Source organism: Battus philenor, unplaced genomic scaffold (genome assembly GCF_028537555.1).
Source record: "Battus philenor isolate CCGP_79_NKW_IND1 unplaced genomic scaffold, ilBatPhil1.0.hap1 SCAF_15, whole genome shotgun sequence".
Classification (NCBI taxonomy): Eukaryota; Metazoa; Arthropoda; class Insecta; order Lepidoptera; family Papilionidae; genus Battus; species Battus philenor.
In genome coordinates, this window is record NW_027181677.1 from 775,231 (window position 1) to 800,178 (window position 24,948).

General features: G+C 34.6%; 1 protein-coding gene across 1 annotated transcript in view; it reads right to left on the minus strand.

Annotated features, from left to right (window-relative positions):
• bsk (mitogen-activated protein kinase dJNK) overlaps positions 1–24,948 on the minus strand; it is a 150,701-nt gene that overhangs the window by 16,896 nt on the left and 108,857 nt on the right. Inside the window, exons 3-4 of the mRNA XM_068762045.1 lie at positions 23,071–23,127; positions 692–877 (exon numbers count right to left, since the gene is read on the minus strand). The gene's annotated coding sequence lies outside the window, so the exon portion shown is untranslated. The remainder of the gene's footprint in view (positions 1–691; positions 878–23,070; positions 23,128–24,948) is intronic.

The following is a 24,948-nucleotide window of genomic DNA, read 5'->3' on the forward strand; positions in this document are numbered from 1 at the left end:
CCATACATTTGGATTAACTAAAAATCTCACGAATGCTGTAAATAAAAAGATTTAATCTATTTAATTTTAGATTTAAAACAACGCAACGGAAAATCTAAGATATCTCGTGGAACTTTCCTATATATGCGATTACACCCATACCCATAAAGGATTTGTTAACTTTTGATGAAGAAATTAAGGCGATACGACTTTGTTTTTACAAATTCAAATGGTTTAATATTTACTTATGTCCCGATTTTTAACAAAGACTATACAGAGTCAGTCGAATAGATAGAATAAAGTTTTAATTCCAAAATTAGAAGTATAGTACTAAATAAATCTTACTATAGCGTTCAGAAGATTTTAGTTGAGCGAAATGTGTGAAACTTGGTTTGTTGACTCATTTACATGATTGATATTGTAATGTATATATAAAAAATGTTACTTTCATTTAAAATGAACCACTGTTGAGTTTCTGTCCGGCTGTTAACAGATCACCATTTCAATCTGATGGTAGCTTACTGCTTATATGTTAAAAATAAGGGACGATTCAAAAGCACATGTAAATGCTTATATGAAGAACTTTATTTTAAATTTGAATTTTTACCATATTATCATGACGTTGTTTATTATTTCAGAAACCATTGATTTTTGGATACTATAACAAATCACTCTGTATAGAACTAATTTAAGTTGCAATAAAAATACTTACTTTATTAAGTTATACGTGCAGAACGAACAAAGTTACTCCATATATCGTGGTCGAAGATGTTGTAGCACCAATTGCTTTGTGCCGCGTGGAGAGATGCGAATACAGAAGACTGGAGCCAGGCGTGAAGTTTGCAGAGCTATCACAGAAGCAGTCTTGCGGGCAGGTGGAAGACTTCTATGCTTACGTCTGGAACAAGAAAGGGAAATTAGATTTATAATAAAACAATACTAGAAATGTAAAAAAATTGTTAATAGATGGCGCTAATATAAATTATAGCTTGATATCAGTGCCATCTATTGGTCTTTTAAAAAAACCTTTTAACTACTGTATACTACAGTAATAAATTTTATAACATAATTTCGTCCCAAAACTATATATAATCTGTTTTCACTTAGATTCACAAACTATATACAACACTCAAATATTAATATATACTAACAAAGTGGCTTGAAGTGAACACGACTTCATTAAACATATAAAATATGTATGTGTGTCACTCTTTTACAACATAATAATATTATAGATCGTATGTATTCGATTGATTGGATATAAGTGTAAAAGTTTTAAAGGGGTAAATGTATCGTTCATTTGTTGTCAATTTATATGTTACAACCTATTCAAAAATCAAAGGTTTCAGAAATAATAAAGAACGAAATAAATAAATGTGTACTCAGAAAAAAAGGTTGTCAAATTTAGAATTCTACATATTAAAATTAAATATTGATTACTTTCTGTTATTGCTGACTTTGTACCACCAGAAATTATTGGCCTGCCACAATCAAGTGGAAAAAAAAGGAACTTATTTCAGAGTAATCACTTTATACAGGTTTATTGAAAATAGGTGTAAAAACTTTAAAGATTTTTGCAACTGGTTTGCACAATTTGACCTACACAATAACGCAAACTTTTAACAACTCTCTCTCTCTCTCTATAGACCGATGAACAAATAACTGATAAATGTACACATATATAATAATTTTTCACAAGATATCTTAGACCTTCTTTTTTTTAGTAATAAACCTAAAATAAAATGTATATTATTAAACAAATCTTATTATAGCATTCAAGAGTTTTTAGTTGATCGAAATGTATGGAATAAGACGAGTCAAAAATGCCTTTTTAAATTTGAATACAGTTACGTGCGCGTGCACATTTTTGATTAGTGTTTCATACTAAAATTTTAATTTATTTTAAGATAAAAACAAGAATACCTATGTAAATGATTTCCTTCATTCGTATATATAAAACTTCAATCCAAAATGTTAAACGAAATTATCCGGAAGGAAGTCAGTGGGCGGAAATGAGTGGGCGGCAGGGGGAGGTTTGAGATGATCGTTTATTTAGCGCAATGGAAGCTGGGCGTCGAATCATTTCGCGTTCATTTGAATTCTCCGCGTTATTACTAATTTACATTTCAAAATGGCAGCCGTCTCCGGGTCCCTCACTTAACGCCGTAATCATCTCAAATTTACACTACCTTGTTATGTTTTAAAAAATACTAGTAGGAGAAAATGTATTTATCTCATGTATTTATTTAGGGTATTGTGGTATAGTGGATGGTGCTATCCGTACCTGAAGACATGACCTTGAGAACGTCTAAGGACGATTGATTGTACAGATTGCAGATTAAAAAAAGATTATTATTAATGTATTGATAAATGGTAAATCTATTGCGTTCAAGACGTCGTCACGTACAACGGGCTTCATATGAAAGCTCAAGGTCACCTAGAGAGCAATGTAAAAGGCTTTGCACGGACGGAGTTTCGCTGCGAGGTCCGCTGAAGAACCAAGATCATGTAGTTCGGAGAATTGCTAATATGAAGTAATAATTGCTGGTGAAGCGAAAAGGTTCTCCAGTGGCGACAACGAGCCGGCAGACGCGGCGTAGGTAGTGGTAGGCCCACTGGCGCCCAAAGTCGTCGGACATTAAGGTCGAAGTGGATTTCTTTTTCTATGGCCCCCGTTTTTGGGGGGCTTCTCGTACCCCTAATTTGTTGGGATCAGGGACCTTTGTTTTGCAATTTAATCTTTTCACGAACATTTTTATTTTCTATCTCTTCTTTAATATATTCATATGATCTTTCGTTCGTTTCATTCTTACCACAGTTCTTCTGTCTTTCCCTTTCGCTCTGTAACGCCTTTTATTCATCCCTCATTACTCTTTTACATTTTCTTTATATTATATTATTACTCTATATCACATTATTGTTTTATCTCTATATTTTAAATTATTTTTCATTGATTATATTAATTTACACTTTTATAAACTTTTGTTTTTATCTATTACTTTGCTTATTATTTTTCTACAGAGTAAGAGGAAGTCTTTTGTTTTTTCTTCTATAATCAGGGAGGCTAATGAGACCTCCCTGATTTTTTCACCAGACCGGCACTCGAAGTCGAACGCGAGTCCCCCGAATGCGGCCCAAAGTGGATGCGTGCAACATAGAGACTTATGCCTTACATTGGACTTATATCGAATGATATGATAATAATAAAATAACTTGTTTTTGATAGGCGAATTGTAAAACCTATTACACTTAAGTTGGAGGTAAATTTTTAAGTATAGCGATGTACTTTATCACTGAGCAGTATTTCTTACATTTCTTTTCTAGTACACAATCAGTTTCCACGTGAGGTGTGTCGGGCACGCGACGCCGAACAACTGGGACGCGTGTGCACCGTGAAATGCCTTTTCAAGTAGCTTCACTCACTCGAGCGTGTAGGATCTCCATAATTTTACATAAAATATCGGACTGTTGATATATATATATATATATGATTTATATAACAAATCCTTCAAGTGTCTGTGCGAAAGTTTATATAATAAAATTTCTCATCATTTAATTATTTTAAATATAAATTACAGTACCTGGCGATAAATATTACACATCGACTTTTGGAAAGAGACAATCGGCTGATTTCGGCTTCGTAGAGCACTATCTCTGTCCCACACTACCTATATAACGTTTTGTCAGTCGTATTTCGTGCGACAGAGATAACGCTCTACGAAGCCGAAATTAGCCGATTGTCTCTTTCCAAAGGTCGATGTACAATATTTATCGCCTGGTACTATAAAAAGTATATAATTAAATAAATGTTATATGAACCTGATTAAGACTGTCGTTTAGAAAAATAAAGTTGAATAGGTTATTCAGTTATAAGACCAAAGCACCGCACTAAGATAGGAGTTTAGCTTTCATCAGCGAAACTGCCATAAAACTCGGTAGGGTTTAAATTTTATCGCATCTAAAAGTTTATAACAATTACGTATCACACTCAACGCGGATGACTCCGGTTTTATTTAATCTGCTAAACTATAAAAGAGGTTTAACAGTTTGAATATGTGACTACTTCTTTGAATGGTTTCCACCCTCTTGGGGAGTTTCTAAACTCAAGTGAGTTTTTTTATTACGGACCTCTTGTTCTCCTATGTTAAATCTATGACTGGAAACTTTGTTTCAAGTATTTTTAAGCGTTCTCTTCTGTCATCCTACACAAGCTCTTTTACTATATCTTCTTTCATTCTTTATTTTTTTTAAATTACTCTTCTCTTTCATTCACAATCCTTACAAACACGCCTCTTTTTCTACGCCGCATTCTTTTAGTATCATAATTTAGTTCACAATTTTTAACATTTATCCTTATTTCTGTTATTATTGTTTCCTATTTTACAGTCCTTTTGTTGCTCAACCCTATGTTTAATTTTTGATTTATTTTTATTTTTCATTGCTTATAACAATATTTCAAAGATTTGTGGCGGTGCTCTTCATTTTCCATTATAGAGGCGATGGTGTCACTTTCTATCGTTACCTCCAGCTCCACTTTACACTCCCACCTTGCAAACACGGCATAGGACTTTTACTCAATTTTACATTAATTTCTGCATAATTTTATTTGAAATCGCTGCCCAAGCGCTACAGACCGTTAATTGCCTTGAGGTTAAAAACAACGTGCCGGGTCTACTCATCAAAAGATTGCGCTAGACTTTTCCCCTAAGTACATCAAGGTATTCGCAAAGGAAGCAAAAGGGTTAAACTCTTGTCGAGTCCATTTTCCGAATGGCCCCATGTGGGGCGTGGACAACATGTTGAGAAACGCTGATTTAAAGCTATTAAACCTATACCAAATCACTGTATATCTTTAATATTATTTGACCCGTCTCGTATTTATATATAACAGTATGGTCACCCTACACTCGCGTGAAATTAGCTCAAGTGCTTCTAATAAAAGCGACGCAAAAGTTACGCGAACTTGCTCCTGAGACTTGACCGCGCTGCGCTCGTTGCCGCGCGCCGTGTTTGTGAAACGAAATGAACGGACGAGAGATGTTTGCTTAATGAATTCCGTACACACTTACGCCCACATGTTTCAAACTCACAAGTGGGCAAGCCATTACAACTTGCCTTTCCATCCTCGTTAATTATTTCGACAAGTTTAAAACAACAATCAAATGTATAATTTGTTTAGATTAAAGTTATGTTTTACTGTCAAATTTTGTACAGTCAAAAGAAATTGGCCATCAAATATTTCAGGAATCGTGAATTTGTTTATAAAACCTAAATAATTTATTTATTCTTCCAAATCAATTTCATCGCCTTCAAAGGAATCACCGTCTGATAAAACGCACTTTTGCCATTGCTTTCTACCAGTCGGAATATGTCTTTTTCCGGTACATCCTTCAAAATTTTCCATTCGGTTTTTATGCGACCCCGCATTGGTATCTTGAGTTTGCTAAATAGCCAGAAGTCAGACGGAGCCAAATCGAATAAGATGGTTGGGGAAACGTATGAGTCGAGTTTTTTGTAAAAACAGTCGCGAAGAACCAATGCAGTATGACATTGATCAATCAAGGCTTGATGCGTTTGAGACATTAAACATCCTTCAAAATAGTTTGGTCTGAGCCAAATGATATTACAACTATTGACAGACAGACGCTTGGCAAATGTTATAGACAGTCCTACAAACCTAGAAAAAATACCTACCTTCGTTATGCCTGGGATTTTTAAATGACAATTTAATGGAATCAGGCGTTACCTTGCGGAAGTCCATCCTAAGTAAGAAAAGGACCAATATTTAGCCACTTCCGCACATGCAGTGGTAGTCGTGCAACAAAGTGCAACAAAAAAAGCGGGCTGGCGGGTGGTGCACTTTGTTGCACGACTACCACTGCATGTGCGGAAGTGGCAAAATATTGGTCCTCTTCTTAAATGACAATTTCACTATACTTTTTGATCACAGTAGTATAATATAGATGAACATGAAGCCTTGGATTTTGTCCATATTAAAACCTAATGAAAATATTTAAATTAACATAAATGTGTAGAACTTGTTCCATTGCCTCATTTACATGACAGATATAATGTAAACATCAAAAATACTGAATCCATTCAGTATACCAATCCGGTGGTAACATACTCATGGTCTGACTACACCAGGGGTGTTAAACTGGCGGCCCGCGCGCCGCGTGTGGTTTATAGTTGTGTCAATTTTAAAAGTATTTTCTGCTAAAAAAATTTCTCTCATAATATGAAAGATGGTATCAGAGAAGAGATGTCAGTGTGATGATATTGTTACGTACCGTGGGTTCTGACTCGAAATGAAACACCACTGGTTCACAAGGAGTTTTTTATTCACAAATAAAATGGTTACCCTACTTTAAAATAAAGTGTACCTTCGCTTAATCCAAATTACGCTACGCTTAAGTCAATTAAAATTAAAATAATCAATTTTATATCACTGATTGTAGATCTTAATCTTATAACTCGAAAAACAACACTGAACTGTCGTCATGGGGAGTACACTTATTTATACTACGGATAAGGTTCTAGTAAGTTCGAGATAGTATTCTGTTAGAATTTCCGAGTACCGTTCACAAAAATTTATAAATAATTTCAAGGTCACGCGTGTTCATGACAATAGGATTCACTGTTTATTGTTCAGCGGGTTCTGTAACTCTTGCTATGTACCAATATATACAAAATAAAATAAAAAAAAACAGTCAATTTCATTTTTGAGTTTGACACACCTGGAATTCTCTACAGTGACCTATTTATAATATTAAAATTAATTGAGGATTCAAAAGTGCGTGTACATGCGTACTTGAATAGATATTCAAATCATAAATAGATACATAGTAATACGAATAAATAGACTGACATAGTTACGGAGGCGCTATGACGTCACCGCGCTTTGAGGTTTTTTTTTTCCGCCCACGCCTGCGGAAACCGGAAACGTGTCAAGTGCAGCCGGCAGCTGGAGCGAGAGTCGCTGCTTTGACTGGACTTTCGAGTGTCGAATAGCGCACGATGTATTCAAAATATTTTCTTTATGAATTTGCGAAACATTGCCACTGGAAATCTGCAATTTCATTTCGGAAATTTTTTAAATAAACCTCTATACCATCATTGAATTGTGTCAAGAGACTGGAAATGTTTGTAGTGTTCATTATTTTTGTACACCAGACTGACGAGCGTCGAATTCAATTTTGTATATCGTCTTTATTGTAGCACACTACCTTTATATCTATGAAACTCTATAGCATTCTCCATTTCGTCTTGTTGGATCTTTATTTTATCTAATGTTTAAATAACATACGTTTTTTTAAAAAAATATTTTTATTCTTGCACAGCAATATATCATCACATTTCTGCTACAGCACGCCTACAGCTGGACAAATAAATCTCTCAAACGTTCACTTTAAGGCCGGTTGAAAATAATCCAGCATCTCTCAAAGTTTATTCAGTTTGTGAGCAGACGTTGCCAGTCCAAGGTCTCTACTTTGAAATCTTAAGGCTCTAGTACCGTTTAATTTTCGTGTGACCTTCTCATTGCTATATATATATCAAGGTCGAAGAAGTCGCGGCGAATAACAAGCGGCGACGGACTGAGTAGGGTAACATAACTCCTGAAGATGCCCCGTGGAGGGGTGAAACACGTGTTGAGTGGTTTGGCGGTGGCAGTTTTGTGATTCGCATTGTTTGCCGCATGCGCATTTGTCAGCGGGCTGGCAGGCGATGCACTTTATTGCACGACTACCACTGCATGTGCGGAAGTGGCTAAATATTGGTCCTTTTCGTCCTTCGAAGAAGTCGCTGCATGCGGGCAGAGTAGGACCAATGATCGTGCCGATCTTTCGGTGATGTCTATGCCTTGCAGTGGTGGTCTATCTGCTGACGTTGATAATCAATCGTTGATTAAAAATCAAATTTAATATTTAATTAAAAGTCAAATTTAATTTTTGAATAAAATCAAAATTTGAATTTTATTTAAAATTTAATTTTGATTTAAATTAAAAACAATGTTTGAATTTTCAATTAAAGTTTAATTTTAATTAAAATTTAATCAAAAATGTATTTTAATTAACATGCTTAAGTAACTTAATATTTATATGCGACACATATCTTTTAGTATGAAGTTCACACTCTGCTTATCTAGTCACTTCGTAAAGTGTTTCATTTTTTCACTTTGATGTATCTCGCGCAATAATTTGCTCCGACCCACCGTCTGCTGTCTATGTTGGAGTTTGAGCTCAAAGTTCACAAACTGCCAACTCGGCGTTCACGCTAAGGAGATTAAGTTAAACTTAGATCCGTGAATGTACGGAGCGAGCCTCGGGTGCGCTTTTCAAAAGGGATTTTCGTCAAAAGATAAATCGAATTCCATTTAAACTTATAAAACATTTATTTATTTTCTAGATATAAATCTGCACAATACGCGAAATGTTGCTTTTCCGTGCCACTATAGAATGACTTAGTAGACCCTAACAAAATTTACAGCATATATGATATGTTGTAAATATATGACTATAAATGGCACATCAGTATGGAAGCTTACGGAATGGATCCGATTCAGTACAGTTTTCGTTTCGTTTCACTCACCACTTTCGGCGTACGTAAAAGCCGTATTTATATGATTTTAAAGTTGAAATTCGCCCATCGCGAAGTTTATTATCACCCATTACCAAGGATCTGTGTCAAACGCACCCCCGGGATGTGTAAATCAGTACAAATGCGCGGGCTGTTTGTGTGACAGTTGATATATTGGCTGTATAATCAAACGATTTTTTTTTCCGTCATTATTAATAGGCTTTTAAGAAAGTTCGCTTTACAGTACCGGGCGATTGCACATCGACCTTTGGAAAGAGAATCGGCTGATTTCGGCTTCGTAGAGCTTTATCTCTGTCACACGAAATGCAACGACTGACAAAACGTCACATAGGTAGTGTGGGACAGAGATAGTGATCTACGAAGCCGAAGCCGATTATCTCTTTCCAAAGGTCGATGTGCAATATTTATCGCCGAGTACTGTACTTAAACCTTGTGTTTTAAGCAGTGATTCCCAAAGTTATCCATATCGACCCCTGGGGGTCTATGACAACCTACAATGGGTCTACGGCAGCGAAAAAAAATTTGGGGGTCCATGACATGAAAATGGGGGTCCACGATAGTCGATCTCATCACATACACTGATAGTACCTATTTACTTACATCATACTATCTTATAATATCAAAACATTTACATTATTTATAAAAGTACCTATGAAGTAAAAAAATTATTATATAAGTTTATAAAATGTTCAGCGTTGTTATCAATCTCCTAACGAAAAAAAGAAACAGACTGGACATCATTAGCCGAGGAGATTTAAGATTAACCCTTACAAAATTGTCGCCAAATGTTGATAATTTATTAGTAAAGCATCAGGTTCATCCTTCTCACTAAATATATTGACTTATTGCTTATGTTATTTTATGTATAGTTTATTTAATGTTACGTATATTTTAGATAACAGATACAAAATTTTATTTTGAGTAGTTTTAATTTAAATTCAATTAATAAATGTATCAATTAACATGTGTTTTTACTTTAAGTTTTTAACACTAAACTTCACTACAGCTAGAAATTTACAGGAAATCAATATCAGGTAAGTAGGGTATCTACCCAACACGGAAAAACATGGCAAGGGGTCTACGACACAAAAAAGTTTGGGGAACTCTGGTCTTAAGTATGAAACTGCTTCAATATTATACGCCTGAAATAAGTTTGGTTTCGAGTGTACCGTAAAACATTAATGGTCTACTGGAATATAATATAAGGAATAAATTTATTTGGCAAGAGTTTGTTATGATGACTGCCAATGAAAGCCATGATTCTTAAAAAATAAATATACTTAAGGTGATATCAAATAATTACAGTTTACTAGAAAAAGCTTCGACTGCTTGGAACCAAACTTAATAAGATAAACTAAGTAACAGAGAGCTTTCACCAGGCATCTAGTGTTTTTTTCCACAAGTATCTTGCACAGAAGTCCGTACACTCAAAGTTTAAATCACTTTCATATATCCTTCCTCAAAACCCGTTGCTTAGTACATGATCTACTATATTTGCATAAAACATTGAAGAGCCTAATCTTTTGTGGAACCCTTTTAGAGTTTATGCGAATGCAGGTTCCGTGCCATTTATCTCGAAGCATGAAACCCATCCTGCGTGGGCCCTATTATCAGATACACCTTGGGTTACACTCTCCTATATCAGTGTGTCCAGTTCTTATAATAGAAAATTCGAAAAATTGCCAGCCATCGATATCTTTCGCGGCTTATATAGTCTTTAGAAATCATCATAACAATTCACTATATCTATAACAGATTCATTATTTTATTTGAGTATTTTTAAACACACAACTTTGAAAAGGATTGTCGGAGGAAACATATTCGAATTAGGAACTTTTTTGATGTAAAATCGTAAGTCAGATGTTTCATCTTACCTGCGATCAGTTTTATCTTCAATTTTTTTTATTTGATATACATTGTCCTTTCTTCCTACACTTTGTCACCTATAGAGGAACACAACAGAACCATTACTTATACGGTAACTTTTAATGTCATTTTAATTTAGTACTGCTCGTGTATCTAAGTAAATAAAGAATTTAGATCGCTATTTTATACCCCTCCATAACATCTTATTAAACCAAAGCCACGATAACCTTAATTTAATAATGGTAACTCTGTGTTCGAAGTATGAAGAAACTTTTAGCTTTTATATAATCAAGTTCTGGTATTCACGGGCTCATATATACTACAAAACTTTGTCTTTACGTGACTTTGATTGACTTCAATTGACGTCAATTTATAAATTAGTTGTTCTCAAACATTGAGTTTATTTTAGGCTCATTTTTGATTAATAATTATTATATTAAGTTAATATATTGAATAAGTTTTCTATCGTAAACGTAATACGTTATTCAAATAGCTTAGAACAAATACAATACCCGGCGATAAATATTGCATATCGACCTTTGGAAAGAGACTATCGGCTTCGGCTTCGTAGAGCACTATCTCTGCCCCACACTACCTATGTGATGTTTTGTCAGTCGTTGTATTTCGTGCGACAGAGATAACGCTCTACGAAGCCGAAATTAGCCGATTGTCTCTTTCCAAAGGTCTTGGGAGATCATATCTGCTGCCAAGCGACAACAATTCTCCATCCAGGTGAGTCACATCTCAATTCATATAATTCTTCTAACGTCAATAAAAATTAACCACCTGCGCCAGTGACTTAGTCTGCGAGGAATTAAAAAAAAATTATTTCTTCCAAAAAACATTCACCGCTGATAGACTGGACACTTCCCCATAGATATCCTATATTACCCGTTGGAGGCGAGCTCTGTGACCGACGAAGTCAAGCTGTAACAGCTTCACAAGCGTGGACATCCCGTCAGAATCTACAGAGGTTGGAGGTGCCAATATACAATAAACAATATTTAATGGAATCCGGCGTTACCTAGCTGAAGTCCATCCTAAGTAAGAAAAGGACCAATATCTAGCCACTTCCGCACATGCAGTGGTAGTCATGCAATGAAATGCACCGCCCGCCAGCCCGCTGATAAATGCGTATGCGGCAAACAATGCGAATCACACAACCGCCACCGCCAAATTACTCAACGCGTATTTCACCCCTCACCTCGGTGTAACATAACTCCTGAAGATGCCCCATGGCGGGCGGTGCATTTCATTGCACGACTACCATTGCATGTGCGGAAGTGGCTAAATATTGGTCCTTTTCTTACAAAAAACAATCTTCTACAATTACTTGATTTTAAGATACTGCTATGTCTAAAGTAAATATTTATAAATTCACCGGGATTACAATTAAAAAAATCAATGTGGTAATACAATATAAATTGGATACCTTCGTATGATATCCAGTGGTATGTAGAAAGTTCCACGACAAGCCCTCGCGAGCGTGCGGAGGACACTCGGAGGCCCTATTACAGAGGCTATTATTAGGCGCAGACGCCCTTCAGACCTACTTTCAAGATCTCGACCTCTGATATAATGAAATGCTACTGAAAAGGTTTTTTCACAAACAGTATGCATGAACGTGTATTTAAATCTCTTTAGGTACACTATTAATATATCTATTGCTTTTTCACCCCTTTTATCATTTCCTAATTTTTATTTCTGCAGTATTCTTTCTATCTTCTCAAGATCTTTCAATAATTCTTCTTATATACGCCATCTTTCATTCTTACCCATATTTATTCTTCTTTCTTTACATCGTCTGGTGTCCTTCGCTTCTTAAATATCACAGTTTTTCGTATAACACTATTTACTATTATTACTTACAAGGTTTTCATTTTCTATTTTAGTGTATATTTTTTATTTGCTATGCTTACTAGACATGATTATATATTATTACGTTTTAAAATTTTACTCCAGAAAAATGCATTGGAAGTCGAATAAAAATTATCTTGACGGAACAACGGCAGTGTTATTAAGAAGAACACAGAGTCAGTGAAAGTGTTTTCAATCCAGTAATTTTGTTGGGAAAGATACACATCGCTCTGGTCGTAAAAATGGATTCAATTCACTTAAAAATTACTTTATATATACTTTATATATTACGGTTTCTTCAGAATTCTTTAGACAGTGCCAAGAACGACAGAAAAACGGTGACTGACTGAACTATGTCACGTTTTTTTTTAACTCAGAAAACGCAAAATTTCTGTAGCAAAGTCATCATATCACTGTCATCGAACAAAAATCGAATCGGTGTAACATAACTCCTGAAGATGCCCAGTGGGGGGGTGAAACACGTGTTGAGTAATTTGGCATTTATCAGCGGGCGGTGCACTTTGTTGCACGACTACCACTGCATGTGCGGAAGTGGCTAAATATTGTTCCTTTTCTTACTTAGGATGGACTTCCGCGAAGTAACGCCTGATTCCATTAAATATCGAACAAAAAGGCACCAAAATACCTCAGTTAAATATAACAAAAATTCAAAAATATGTATCTCGAATATTCATACAAAGTTATTAGAAATTTTTTCTCTAATATATCATTGCTATAGATACTGCAAGATATCGTAAGCATGCATTAAAAATTCGACTACACAAGTTTGGTTTGTCCAAACAATTTTAGATTGAATATAGGACATGTCAGATTCTGTCAACAATGGTATCCCCGGGGAGAGCATATAGGGATACGTTGTTACCGAAACTAAGCCGGGCGAAGCCGCCGCTAGGGAAATGAATACCGAATAAACGTACAGTGGACATTTCAAGTTTCGATACGACAACCGCGGCAGCAGTTTTAGTTGTGGTCACTATTGTGTATTAGCATTCTTCACGTTTGGTATTGGAATATAATATAAAAATGAAGTGGTTTTGCAATGGTACTTTCAAAAGTGATTATTAAGGTAATGTTTACTTGAGAAAGTAGTAATGAGGGCGTTAGTGTCGCGGGGACATCTTTCAACGAGTGTTGTGAAGCGCTTTAATTTTTACGTTTTGTTACTTTTATGTGAACGTGCCTTAATTTTTACAAATAGCGACAAATTTCACTGTGCTTTTAAATTTATGATGTATATATATATATATGTAGAATTAGTTGTCAACAAGCGATGGAGTCATTCAAACCGCAAGAAACTGAAATTATTATTTTTTTAAGCTAACATTAAAGATGATATCGCCAATATGGAGCCAGATGTTTAGCGAGAAACAATTTAAAACGCTGTAAAATGAGTGCAATTATGCATAAACTGGAGAGGTGGCCACTAAAGCGATGTAATTTTATTCAATTTATGTCATCAATGTTACATTCAAATATACTTTTTTTTTTGTCTTTTTTAGTTTACAGTAAAATGGCTGCCGGTTCATATTATAATATTACTTTTGCACTACCTATTATATTGAGTCTTATTTAGTTACTAAGACTAGTATAAATAATTAGTTTTTTTTACAATATAAATCACGATCAAATGACGGTAGATCTAAAATATACTATGAACTTTTTTGACAAACACAATATTATTTTGTACCAATATTACTGTATGCAGGTTTTTTAGCTATTACTAGGTTATAAAATACATATGATGTGTATTATAACAGGCTATGTATTTTCTAATACGCTAGCCTATTAGCCTAGCCAAATAAAGTAAAAGTCTGGATTTTTTGTCCTATAATACGCTCCATAAAATTGGTAGCAGTACCGAGTAGTGGAAGCTTAGTGGTAGAGGATTGCAACTTACCATCGTGAGTCGAGACTTCGATTCCCATGGCGCATTCTTATATAATTGGCACATTGCCATTGTTCATAAAAAATTCCAGAGAATGCGCACTAGCGTCCTCTGCATACTATAATACCACACTGAAATCTGATAAGCGTGGTGATTATGATATATTCCCCCATAGATATATTTGGTAGACACCTATACCTTAGAGAGGGTATGTATGGTCTGAAATGACGATTTTAAATACTAAAATGTATACCATATACTAAATAATTCAACAAAGCTGTCAACACTCTTTTAAAATAATATTACGGCTATTTACATATATAACTAGATAAAAACTCAGAAATTATTAATACATCTATAAATCTTATACTTTTTACTATAACATAATACGTATCTTACATAAATAAATGTGCTATTTTCACTCAACATTTATTAAATTTATAGTTTATGGTAACATTTGTTTTAAAACTCAAAATAAGTTGAACCGGATTTAGACAGTTGGCAACCCTATGCACATGTTAAGCCTTTTTATCCTTTCAAATAAAATGGGAATGCGTATTAAACTATTAATAAAATGTTACTTTTAAAATCTAGAATGTTGGAGTATATTTTATTAAAAATAAATATGAAGTGAGAGAAATTTTATTCCACAGTCAACGTAGGAACGGGAGAAGTTTATTTTTAATCTTCCAGAGTAAACTAGATAAAGTTTAACGCGTCGAGAATTTAAAGTAACTGCTTTAATTGAATCCATGTCGCGTAAAAGTCAGGAACACTTCTTTTACTTTGTACAGGAGATGGGATATTGACGAACAATGTACGATCTACACAGTTTAATAACCTTTTTATATTTACATTTTTTATGTGTTAAGCTTATGGCGGTATTTAACTTTTGCGCGTGCACTGGAGTGCTAAAATATTCGTCTACCCCGCCATGGTTTATAAATTACAAAACTACTCACACCCACAAAGAGTAAAATAATTGAGACAAAGCGCAACAAGTATAGAGATATGCACACGAAAGCCTCCGCCGCCGGCAGCCCAGATGGCGCGCGTGTCGCTGTAAAACAGAATCTCAGGATGTGACCCAATCAAATCATTTTTTTCTCTATAAAAACCTACTAGATGGCGCTAGGTAGGTTCATAGACATAGTACTGATTTACCGACGTTTTGTTCTCTTTAAAATCATTCTTTATGCGTGTAATACGTGGTCTAAAAAATTAATTATATAGTACAAAAATTGTATTTCTATCCCCCTGGACCTTCTATAGATATTTATATAACGTATACGTACTCACTACGTAATTAAACGTAAATACGTTCAGTAGTAATCTTCATTTCTTAGTGTAGAAATATATAAATTTGGAAGCGTTATAAAACACTTGATTCTAGTTTCTGTTAGATAAAATTATAATACGATCCGAAGTTTAAACTTATATTCCGGCGGGTGTCGCGTTGCGGTGACAGTTCAGGCGTGAATTTTGTGCGAAAACTGTTGCGATGTAGCCTAGCGCTCGGGGAAATAAGCCGGGAAATCGCGGGGACTGCGGGGCGGGCGGGAAGCTCGATGTGAATTTGTACAAGCTATTTATTTGTTAGTGTACGACACATTGTATTGGATTTAACAGTTAAAATTTGAATGAATATAAGCGGTTTTCTATTGACAACTTTGTTTTTGGAATAGAAATATAATAATTTTTAATACCTACTTATTTTTTAATGCAATAGCTAATTTTTCAAGCTTTGAAGTTTGCAGTACATATGAGTAAAAAATTGTAATTTGTAAATACACTATAAATTGGGTATTTAGGACTATTTCTCTTTTTTCAATATTATTTCTTCTTCCTAAATATGTGTTCTTTGGCGGAGAATTCGTAATCATGGGCGTCATTAAACTAAATTACTTTTATATCTTCACCAAGAGATACCGAGTATATTCGTAGCTAAATAGAATTAAGTCAACTAAATTAACGAAGAAATGCTAGAAAAAATGCGTAGCAACAGAAACATCTAGAACTTAGGTGACGTAGCCCATTTAATACGTATTTATATCAAAGCTGTAACCATAAATAAAAGTTACTATTGTAGACCGTCCATTCCGTCGTAGCGGGTTCTACGAGATTGCTACGAAAATATAAAACCTCTTTCTTTATCATTGCGAGCAACTGAGGAAAAGGGATTTTGCAACGCCGTGAGTATCATGATCTCTGCGACGTATTTATGGGAGGGACGCGGCCCTCCGGGGGTTATTATCGGGAGTTATTATTTTGGGGGGACTGAACCGATTCGCTGATGCCCGAAGAGAAATATAAAATCAATAGGGATAATATTTAATAAATCTTTTCATTTCGTATACGTATCATAATTGATACTGACTACCCTCTCTGTATGACTTTACCGTCCACGTATAAAGTTTCGAAGGGCTTTTGACACTTAAATAGTCACTTTGTTTAATATCACAACACAAAAGTCTATTTTAACAAAAGACGACATTTTAACAAGAAACGGAATCAGTAGGATTCTTCTACATGGTTATTCTCTACTTTTCTCCAGGCCACAGTTTCCTGAACCTGAGTCATACACGGTTGTGCTGCAAGCTTTTGTTACTGCGTCTGTCCAGCGAGTAAGTGATCGTGGTCCACCCATTACCACGTTCTCTGCCAACGCGGTTAGTGAACTTTCCCTTTAGGTCTATTTAAAATCATAAATCTATTTATAATTTACTAAATTGTTTTTTTTTTTGCTTATGTGCTTTTATCTTTTACTCAAATGTTACTTGGTTATAACATAAATCAATTTGAACCATTTCTTATGGATGGTTTTTTTTAATAAATTTCTTTGTATAGTTATTTTATTGTTTTTCTTTCTAAGTTCTTAAATATTTCAAAAACCAACTTGATATGGTAAAGCTATAGGGCGGCGAGGATCAATTAATATAAGATTTAGTTTGACAGCACTGCCCAACGGCCTGGAACAACGAAACGTAGACCCTCGTAAAATGTGGTCATCACTGATTGACATTGACGCGGCTTGAACTGAAAGTCTATATTTCAACCATCACTGACCGACACGGCCTGGACAGGAAGTTGCGTTTCTTTTTTCGGCATAGAACGTGTTAACATTCTATATTTAATTGGGTGGCAACAAAAATAAAAAAAAACATGAAAAGTACTTGTTTTGTGTCGCTACACTTTACTTAATAAATACTTGTTTGTATCAAACAGCGCCTTCATTTTACAACACTGCTTTTGTATCAGGGCGTCCGGAAAGTAATGTCGCTTTCTTAAGTTAAACTCACACGACTACATTTTAACAAGATTTTATTTCTAATTAATAATATCTTCGCCTTCGTTATCGACAACCTTTTGCCATCTAGTATACAAATTTTCAATGTCGGAGCGATAACGAATCAATCGGTTTTTCTGTAAAATATGTCGACAGAAACGACATTACTTTCCGGTCTCCCTAATACAAAAGGTTATTTGCTTCTTGTCAAAACTTTTCACCATTTTTAGCGAGGTGAAATAGATATTTGACGGAAACACGATCTTTTTCCCGGGCGCATTTTTGTACTACCTTACCTAACATAATGAATTAAAACAATATATGCATTCGTTTTTGAGCGCGAAATCAAATTGCATATAATTTAACCATATATATAGTACTAAAATAATATTTCATCTTACGATTTATAAATCGAAAATATTTTAAATCCTTTTTGGGGACTTTCCACTTTCTTTTGACGCTCAAAGCACATGTCACGGTAATACTGCGTTAGAATATTCCTCGTGTATTTGAGAGGAACAAAGGGGGGTGGGTAGCATCAAGGATAGTCGTATCCGGTAGTTAGTTTGTCAATCACTCATTGAGTAGACATCGTGTCGTCCACTTCGCAAAGCCGTCCGCCGATCTGACGCCGAGAAGAATCGATTTACTATCAGCTTTATATATACTTATAATATGCGATGGCAGAAAAGCGGTTAAAGCTCGTGTAAAACGCCGGTACGAAACTTAACATTATATATATTTATCGTTTATCACCCAGCAGTGGGCATCTACGAAGTGAAACGACGATGTTTTGCTACCTCGATTATAAAGGCATCCGAATTCAGAACACTCATCACAGGCCGTCAAAGGCGTCTAATTAAAAAAAGGTGGCAAAACATTCTTATCTTATAAGCCTTCGCGGAATTTATTCAAGGATATAAACCTTCCGTTTAGTGAGACGCGTTGAGTGGGCGCCCGGTGGGAAGGGAGGAGAGGGGGGGAGCAAACTCGGATCATTACTGCTGAGCTCTGTTTTATATCTCCCGAGAAATATCCATTATTGTGCCTGGAACAGTTCAAAAGGAGTCGGGCTGATTTTTATTACATGCGACAGTTTCTCTGTTGGTGGAGTAAAAATTATAACACTTATTCATAATAAGATAAAAGCGAACTACAAAAGGTATAGACATACTATTTTATTATTTTTACAAATATTTTAATATCGCCCTATAGGAAGCTACCGCCGATTTGGAAGGCAGTTCTGCTGAGAGCCGGCAAGAAAGTTAACAGATGCTCTTTATTTCTAAACATAATCACAATAATGTTTGAATTTTGATGTACATACTACATACATAATACCACACTGCTATCGCCTATCCACCTGCCAAGCGTGGCGATTATGGTATATCTCTCCAAAGATATCTTTGGAAAAGGCACATGCCTTCAGTGGGCGTCTATGGGCTGAAATCACGTGAAGAATCTAGTGTATTGTACATAAAGTATAAGTACATATAGTAATACAGTTCAGTTATCCACAAAAAATACGTAAAGATATAGGTTTAAAAAGATTCCGCGATAATAATTAGCTTCATAAGTGAGCATTAACATTTAACTCGACGCATTAACATCAATATAGTGTTCTTGGAAGGAATAATATAATTTTTTCAATATTTTTTAGATCCCACCCTAGGTTTTGGTTGACCTTGATGCTGTTAGCCCGAAGGCTTTCACAGCTTCATCGGAACTTAGTTCACCGAGCAGAAAGGTCCATGAACTTAAAAGCAGTGGCGTAGCAGTGCAGTGGCAGATGTGAAATTGATTGTGAAATTTTGAGAGGCATTGTTAACAATATTTTGAATAGCGGCACGGGAAAAGACAATATTTACAAAAAAAACTACATAACACTAAAACTGTATCGTTTCTTTTGACGGTAATTGCGGTCGACTATCTTTATGAGAGTCCGTTTTATTTCCGTTGAGATTTCGCGCCGGATTCGAACCCAAACACCTCTGCCTGTAGCTGCGTCTTATCGTCAAAAGGCAGCTAGAGATCACCCCGTCTACGTTAGGGGGGTGACTACCCAAATAAGATGGAAATTAAATTACAAAATCTCAAAAGGCAAAATAAGCAAAAGGTGGCAACGCTTTATTATGCGCAGAATTATGAGGCTTTTTTTATCTTGAAACTTATTAAAGTAGATTACATTTTCAGTAAAAAATGTAGATAAAAATTTAGAAATCTGTAGAACTAATCACTGACATAGCTCGAAGAAAGACTTATCCGAAGTGGCAGCGGGAGGGAACACATCGATCATGCAATCGACCACTTTTAGATCCGAATGGTGGCGACCACGACCAAGTAGACAAGCCGTTGACACGAGCGAAGTAGACACGTCGTTGGTGAGCTAAAACCGGAAAGCCCCTGGATGCAGACAGCGTAAGACTGATCATGGTGATCTTCAAAGGTAGTATCCCAGTGCACCCAGTGCAGTATCTCCATCGGTTGACATGATGATAAAGACATCTTCCATAATGATACGAGCAAGAGAAAACCAGAACGAGTCTTGCGTTTTAACAAGCTTAACTATCATCTACAAGTGTTGTATTACATATGGATTTAATACACACATTTACGTATCTTCGCCACATACAAAAAAAGGATTTTGTAATAAAAATTCTTACGCACTGCTACATACCATATGCCTAGATATCTAGATAAATATTTAAATATTTAATTTCATAATTAGTAAATTTTATAAATAAAAGAAAAACATCTAATTAATACGCCTGACAGTATTACCAAAGGACATTTCAACGGCCTCTATTACAGGCTGAGTGGCATTTTAGCGAAACGCTTTAGATTGCGGCTTTAATTAACGATCTGCGGGATTAATTATGTATAATTAACGGCATTGGACTCGGTTTCGGGACTATTATCGCGTCGGACTAAGCGCCGACTCGTTGTTTTGGTACAATTACTAATGGATTGTTTGGTACAATTACTAATTGGTTTTTTAATTTTTGGTTGACTAATGTCTGTTGATTAATTAGGATTTTTTTTTTAATAGTAAGGACTCAATTTTTCCCCCAAACGTGGAGTATACACAATGCTCTCAACTTGATATTAGAGATATCAAGTTAAGTTATGTATCCTCTATGGAGGTTCAGAAACGAAGCCTTATGATAAACATAAATAAAGATAGAAAGTAATTATTTTTTTTAAATATTAAGTGTTTTTTCTAATTTAATTAATACCTATTCCACGTATATATATTTGTTTAGTAACATATATTTTTTATGTATGTACACCCTCGACTGCTCTCTCCTTCATGTCTCTCATCTCCATCCAAAGGTTGTCTGGTAGAAATCGCCTCGAGCGATAAAACCGCTTCTTGTACCGTATGAATTGTTTCTTTACTTTTTTATAGCCATTCTTTATGGTGTACAAAAAAGTGTAAACAAATAGAAAATAACAGCCTCAAAGGTCTATGAACTAAAAAGTTTATTTACTAAACTTTATATGTGCGGAATAATGTTACCCCAGCAATTAGATAACAATGCAAAGTATGCACTCATCTCGCAGAGTATGAAACCTCGTCGGGTGCTACGAAAACTATTTCCACTGAGAAAGTTTGAAATAGTTCTGCATTCTTATAGATTTCCGACATCAGGAATGTTCTAGAAGCCAAGTGTTAACGACTCATTAACATTATAGGCTCTATGCTTATAATGTTACATTAATGTGATGTGTAAAAGTTAATAAAACCTTTTTAGAAATTCCCTTCCTTCATTTTAAATCTAAATTTAAAGTGAATTATTAAATATATAAATAATAAATGTTTTATTTTCATACTAGCAGATCCCGCAAACGTTGTTTTGCAAAAAAAAATTGATATTTTAATTTACAAATAAAAAATAAGGGTTGATCGTAGAGGGGTGAAAATTTATGGTTGTATGTATTCTTGTATGCTGTATCATTAAAAAATAAAAACAAAAAATTTCGTTAAAAATATATAAAAAAATGTCTAAGTGTGAACCACCTTTATCACTTAGGGGTATAGAAAATAGATAGTAGCCGATTCTCAGACTTACTAAATACGCATATTAAATTTGGTAAAAATCAGTCAAGCCGTTTCAGAGGAGTTCAAGTTCGAACACCGTGACACGAGAATTTTATATATTAGAAGAAGACTAGCTGATCCCGCAAACGTTGTTTTGGAAAGAAATAATGTTTTTAATTTACAAAAAAAAATTAGGGATGATCATAGAGGAGTGAAAATTTAGGGTTGTATGTGTTTTTGTATGCTGTATCATAAAAAAATTAAAACAAAAAAATTAAAGAAATAAAAAAAAATATTTAGGGGTGGACCACCCTTATCACTAAGGGGCATGGAAAATAGATAGTAGCCGATTCTCAGACTTACTGAATACGCATATTAAATTTGGTAAAAATCGGACAAGCCGTTTCGGAGGAGTTCAAGTTCGAACACCGTGACACGAGAATTTTATATATTAGACAAGCGCAATCCACACTAGAGTGACTGGCTTTTCCTTCCAACGTTGTCAAATAAAACTTCTGGAACTTTCTACGATCAGAAGTCCGCCGACACTTCGGACATATCAAAGTTTTGTATTACAAATCTATACTTGCTCTTTCGATTTATTGTACATATACAAATATACATACCTTAAACTGACTTTTTCCTATATGGCCAAATCTTTTACGACACAGGCCATTCGATTGTGGAATAATTTATCTCTGAATATAAGACGTGCTAATTCACTACCTATTTTTAAGTAAATGGTTAATAACTATTTACTAGACCTATGATTATTTATCATTTAATTCATTTCTTTATTCTTTCTGAGGTAAGCGCGATTCAAATCAGTTTGATGTTTTTATTTAGCATAAGTATATATGCTTTATACATATATATGCTTACATATATTTATGTTTTGGACATATTAACCAACTATTAATAATACTTCCACTCTTTCCGTACTATGGTTGTCTGTAAAAGATTGCCTCGTGTGATAAGACCGCCCATTGTACTTTTTTGTTTATTATTATGAAACTATTTGCATGTATCCTAGCGTGTACAATAAAGAATATTAAATAAAATAAAAAATTAATACCTATAACAGATGTTTCGTGCATATATCCTGCAAAATAGACTCACATGCACCTCTGAATAGACAATTGTTTTTATAATTGCAAATGGGTTAGTTAGTGAGAAAGCTACCACCGATTCCGAATGCTGAGAGGTTTTAGTAAGCCAGAAATTCACCTTCTGATTGATTATGATGTCAATTCTGCAAATGAGTCTATAAAACAAGTTCTACGTATTTCAATTGACTAATTTTAATTTTAGATTTAAAACCAAGAAAAGGAATGGCTTCTTGTACACGCTAAAATACATATGTGTATATCTCATACTTATATAATAAATAAGGTTTTAAACATATTACGGAATAATATATATATATATATATATATATATATATATATATATATACATGTATAACATAATAATAAATACCAAAGTGGTACATATGACCTTGTATCATTAAAATGTACAATCAATCAATGTACTCACCATAAGGTCCGTGTGCCCATCGTGTGAAAACTGATTTTGTTTTACAATATACACCATCTGTAAACAAACAAACACTTGAATTAGTCGCGTAATATGGTCATAAATAATTACTCTACACGAGGTTATTTAGTGCTACCGAAACATTTATACCGCGCCCTAGGTGAACGAGGGGCGAAGGGAGGGAGTATCGGCCGCTCTGTCGTGTCAGTTCTCAGTAATCGTCAGCGGCGGTGGCGACCAAGCTCTATTTACCTCGCCACGTTTTCCTAAAGAGCGGTACAGCGGTTCCGATAGCACTATTCCATAAAACATTCCGTAGCACATACCTCTACGCTCATTACTTTGGCATATGAGCACATACATACGCTCAAAACTTTTCATCGACTAGTTTAGAGCTCCATATAAATTATATTGCTCCTTACTTTTAATATCTACATCGGATCTCAAGCCGGAGAAGAAAATACTTCCAATCTAGGACTTTATCGAACATTTGTCTTTTCAAGATATTGCTACAAGGTAAATAAACATTAAAACAATTAAATAAACCTATGTGTAAACTAATTGAAACGGATTGGAACTGTCGATATCAAGTCTTTGTAAGTAGACGATAAATACTATGATTATAAAGAAAGAGGGAGATAAACAAGTAGGAGATGGAAAGGAAGAAGTAATGTGGAGGGGAGAGGAAAAAGCAGAGTAATCACATTTAAAGTATTTCTATTAATAATACATATAAGACATATTATATATATATATATATATATATATATATTATATTGCAATAATTAGCTGTGTTGTAAGATGATTGATAAAGGGCAGGTTCCAATCGGTATTATTGTAATACAATGGGGGGAAGCATATCCAGCATTGGGCATATAATGGCTGAAACGCTGAGGTTAGTTAGCTGTTTTGTGAAAGGAAATTTTGGGCTTTATTCCTTTTAATTAAAGGGACGATAAACTTAAAAGGTTGAGACTTTTTCCATTTACTATTTCATGTTATATTTAAAGCTCTATTATTTTAATGTGCGGCTGTTATTATTCATATAATAAACGATATTTAAGTTATTCGTTACATTGGGAGAGTTAGATTTTATATTCCTTTGACTTCTTTTTCTAACTGGAATTTATTAATAAAACATGGTATTGTAAAAGCATAATTTCTCTAAATATTTAACTATTTTAGTTAATAAAAGACTCAGTAAATTAACAAGTAACCGCACAGAATTCTGTAAACGTACTTCCGGCCCGCTCTACCGGAGAGCTTTGTAAATATGAGAGGCGGCGATTCTCTTTCAAAAAGCTCTTTGCAATGTAAATTCAATTCAAACGCAGTGCCCAGCTAAATATATTCCGCAATTCAATGCGACGAGTCAATCCTTTAAATTAAATATTCCTCCATCCGTTAATGATCGAGTGTGCTCTGAGAAACGTTTTTAAACGGTTTTATTTAGTTCGACCCGTACGGAATTTATTTGTTTATTTATTTGGGTAAAAATTAGAAATTGAAATTTAAACACCTTTCCGTTGTCAGATTGATCTGAAATTTGGTATACACATTTAATTTAGATGACAATACAATATAATAAAATCAATAACATTATAAATCTAAGATGGCCGCCGATACAAAATGGAGGATTACATATTTTTCCTTAACCCCCTCAAAATGGGTATCAAATGAAAGGGCTACACTAGTAAAACACGATGATTACGTCTAAATTTAAAATTCAAGATGACGCCGTTCCAATATGGCGGACTAGGTACATATTTTTTCACAACCACCACAATATGGGTATCAAAAAACCGTTTAACTTAAAAGTTTTTTAAATGTATTTATATTCAGTGCAAACACATTCTTTGTTTGATATTTTTACAAGTC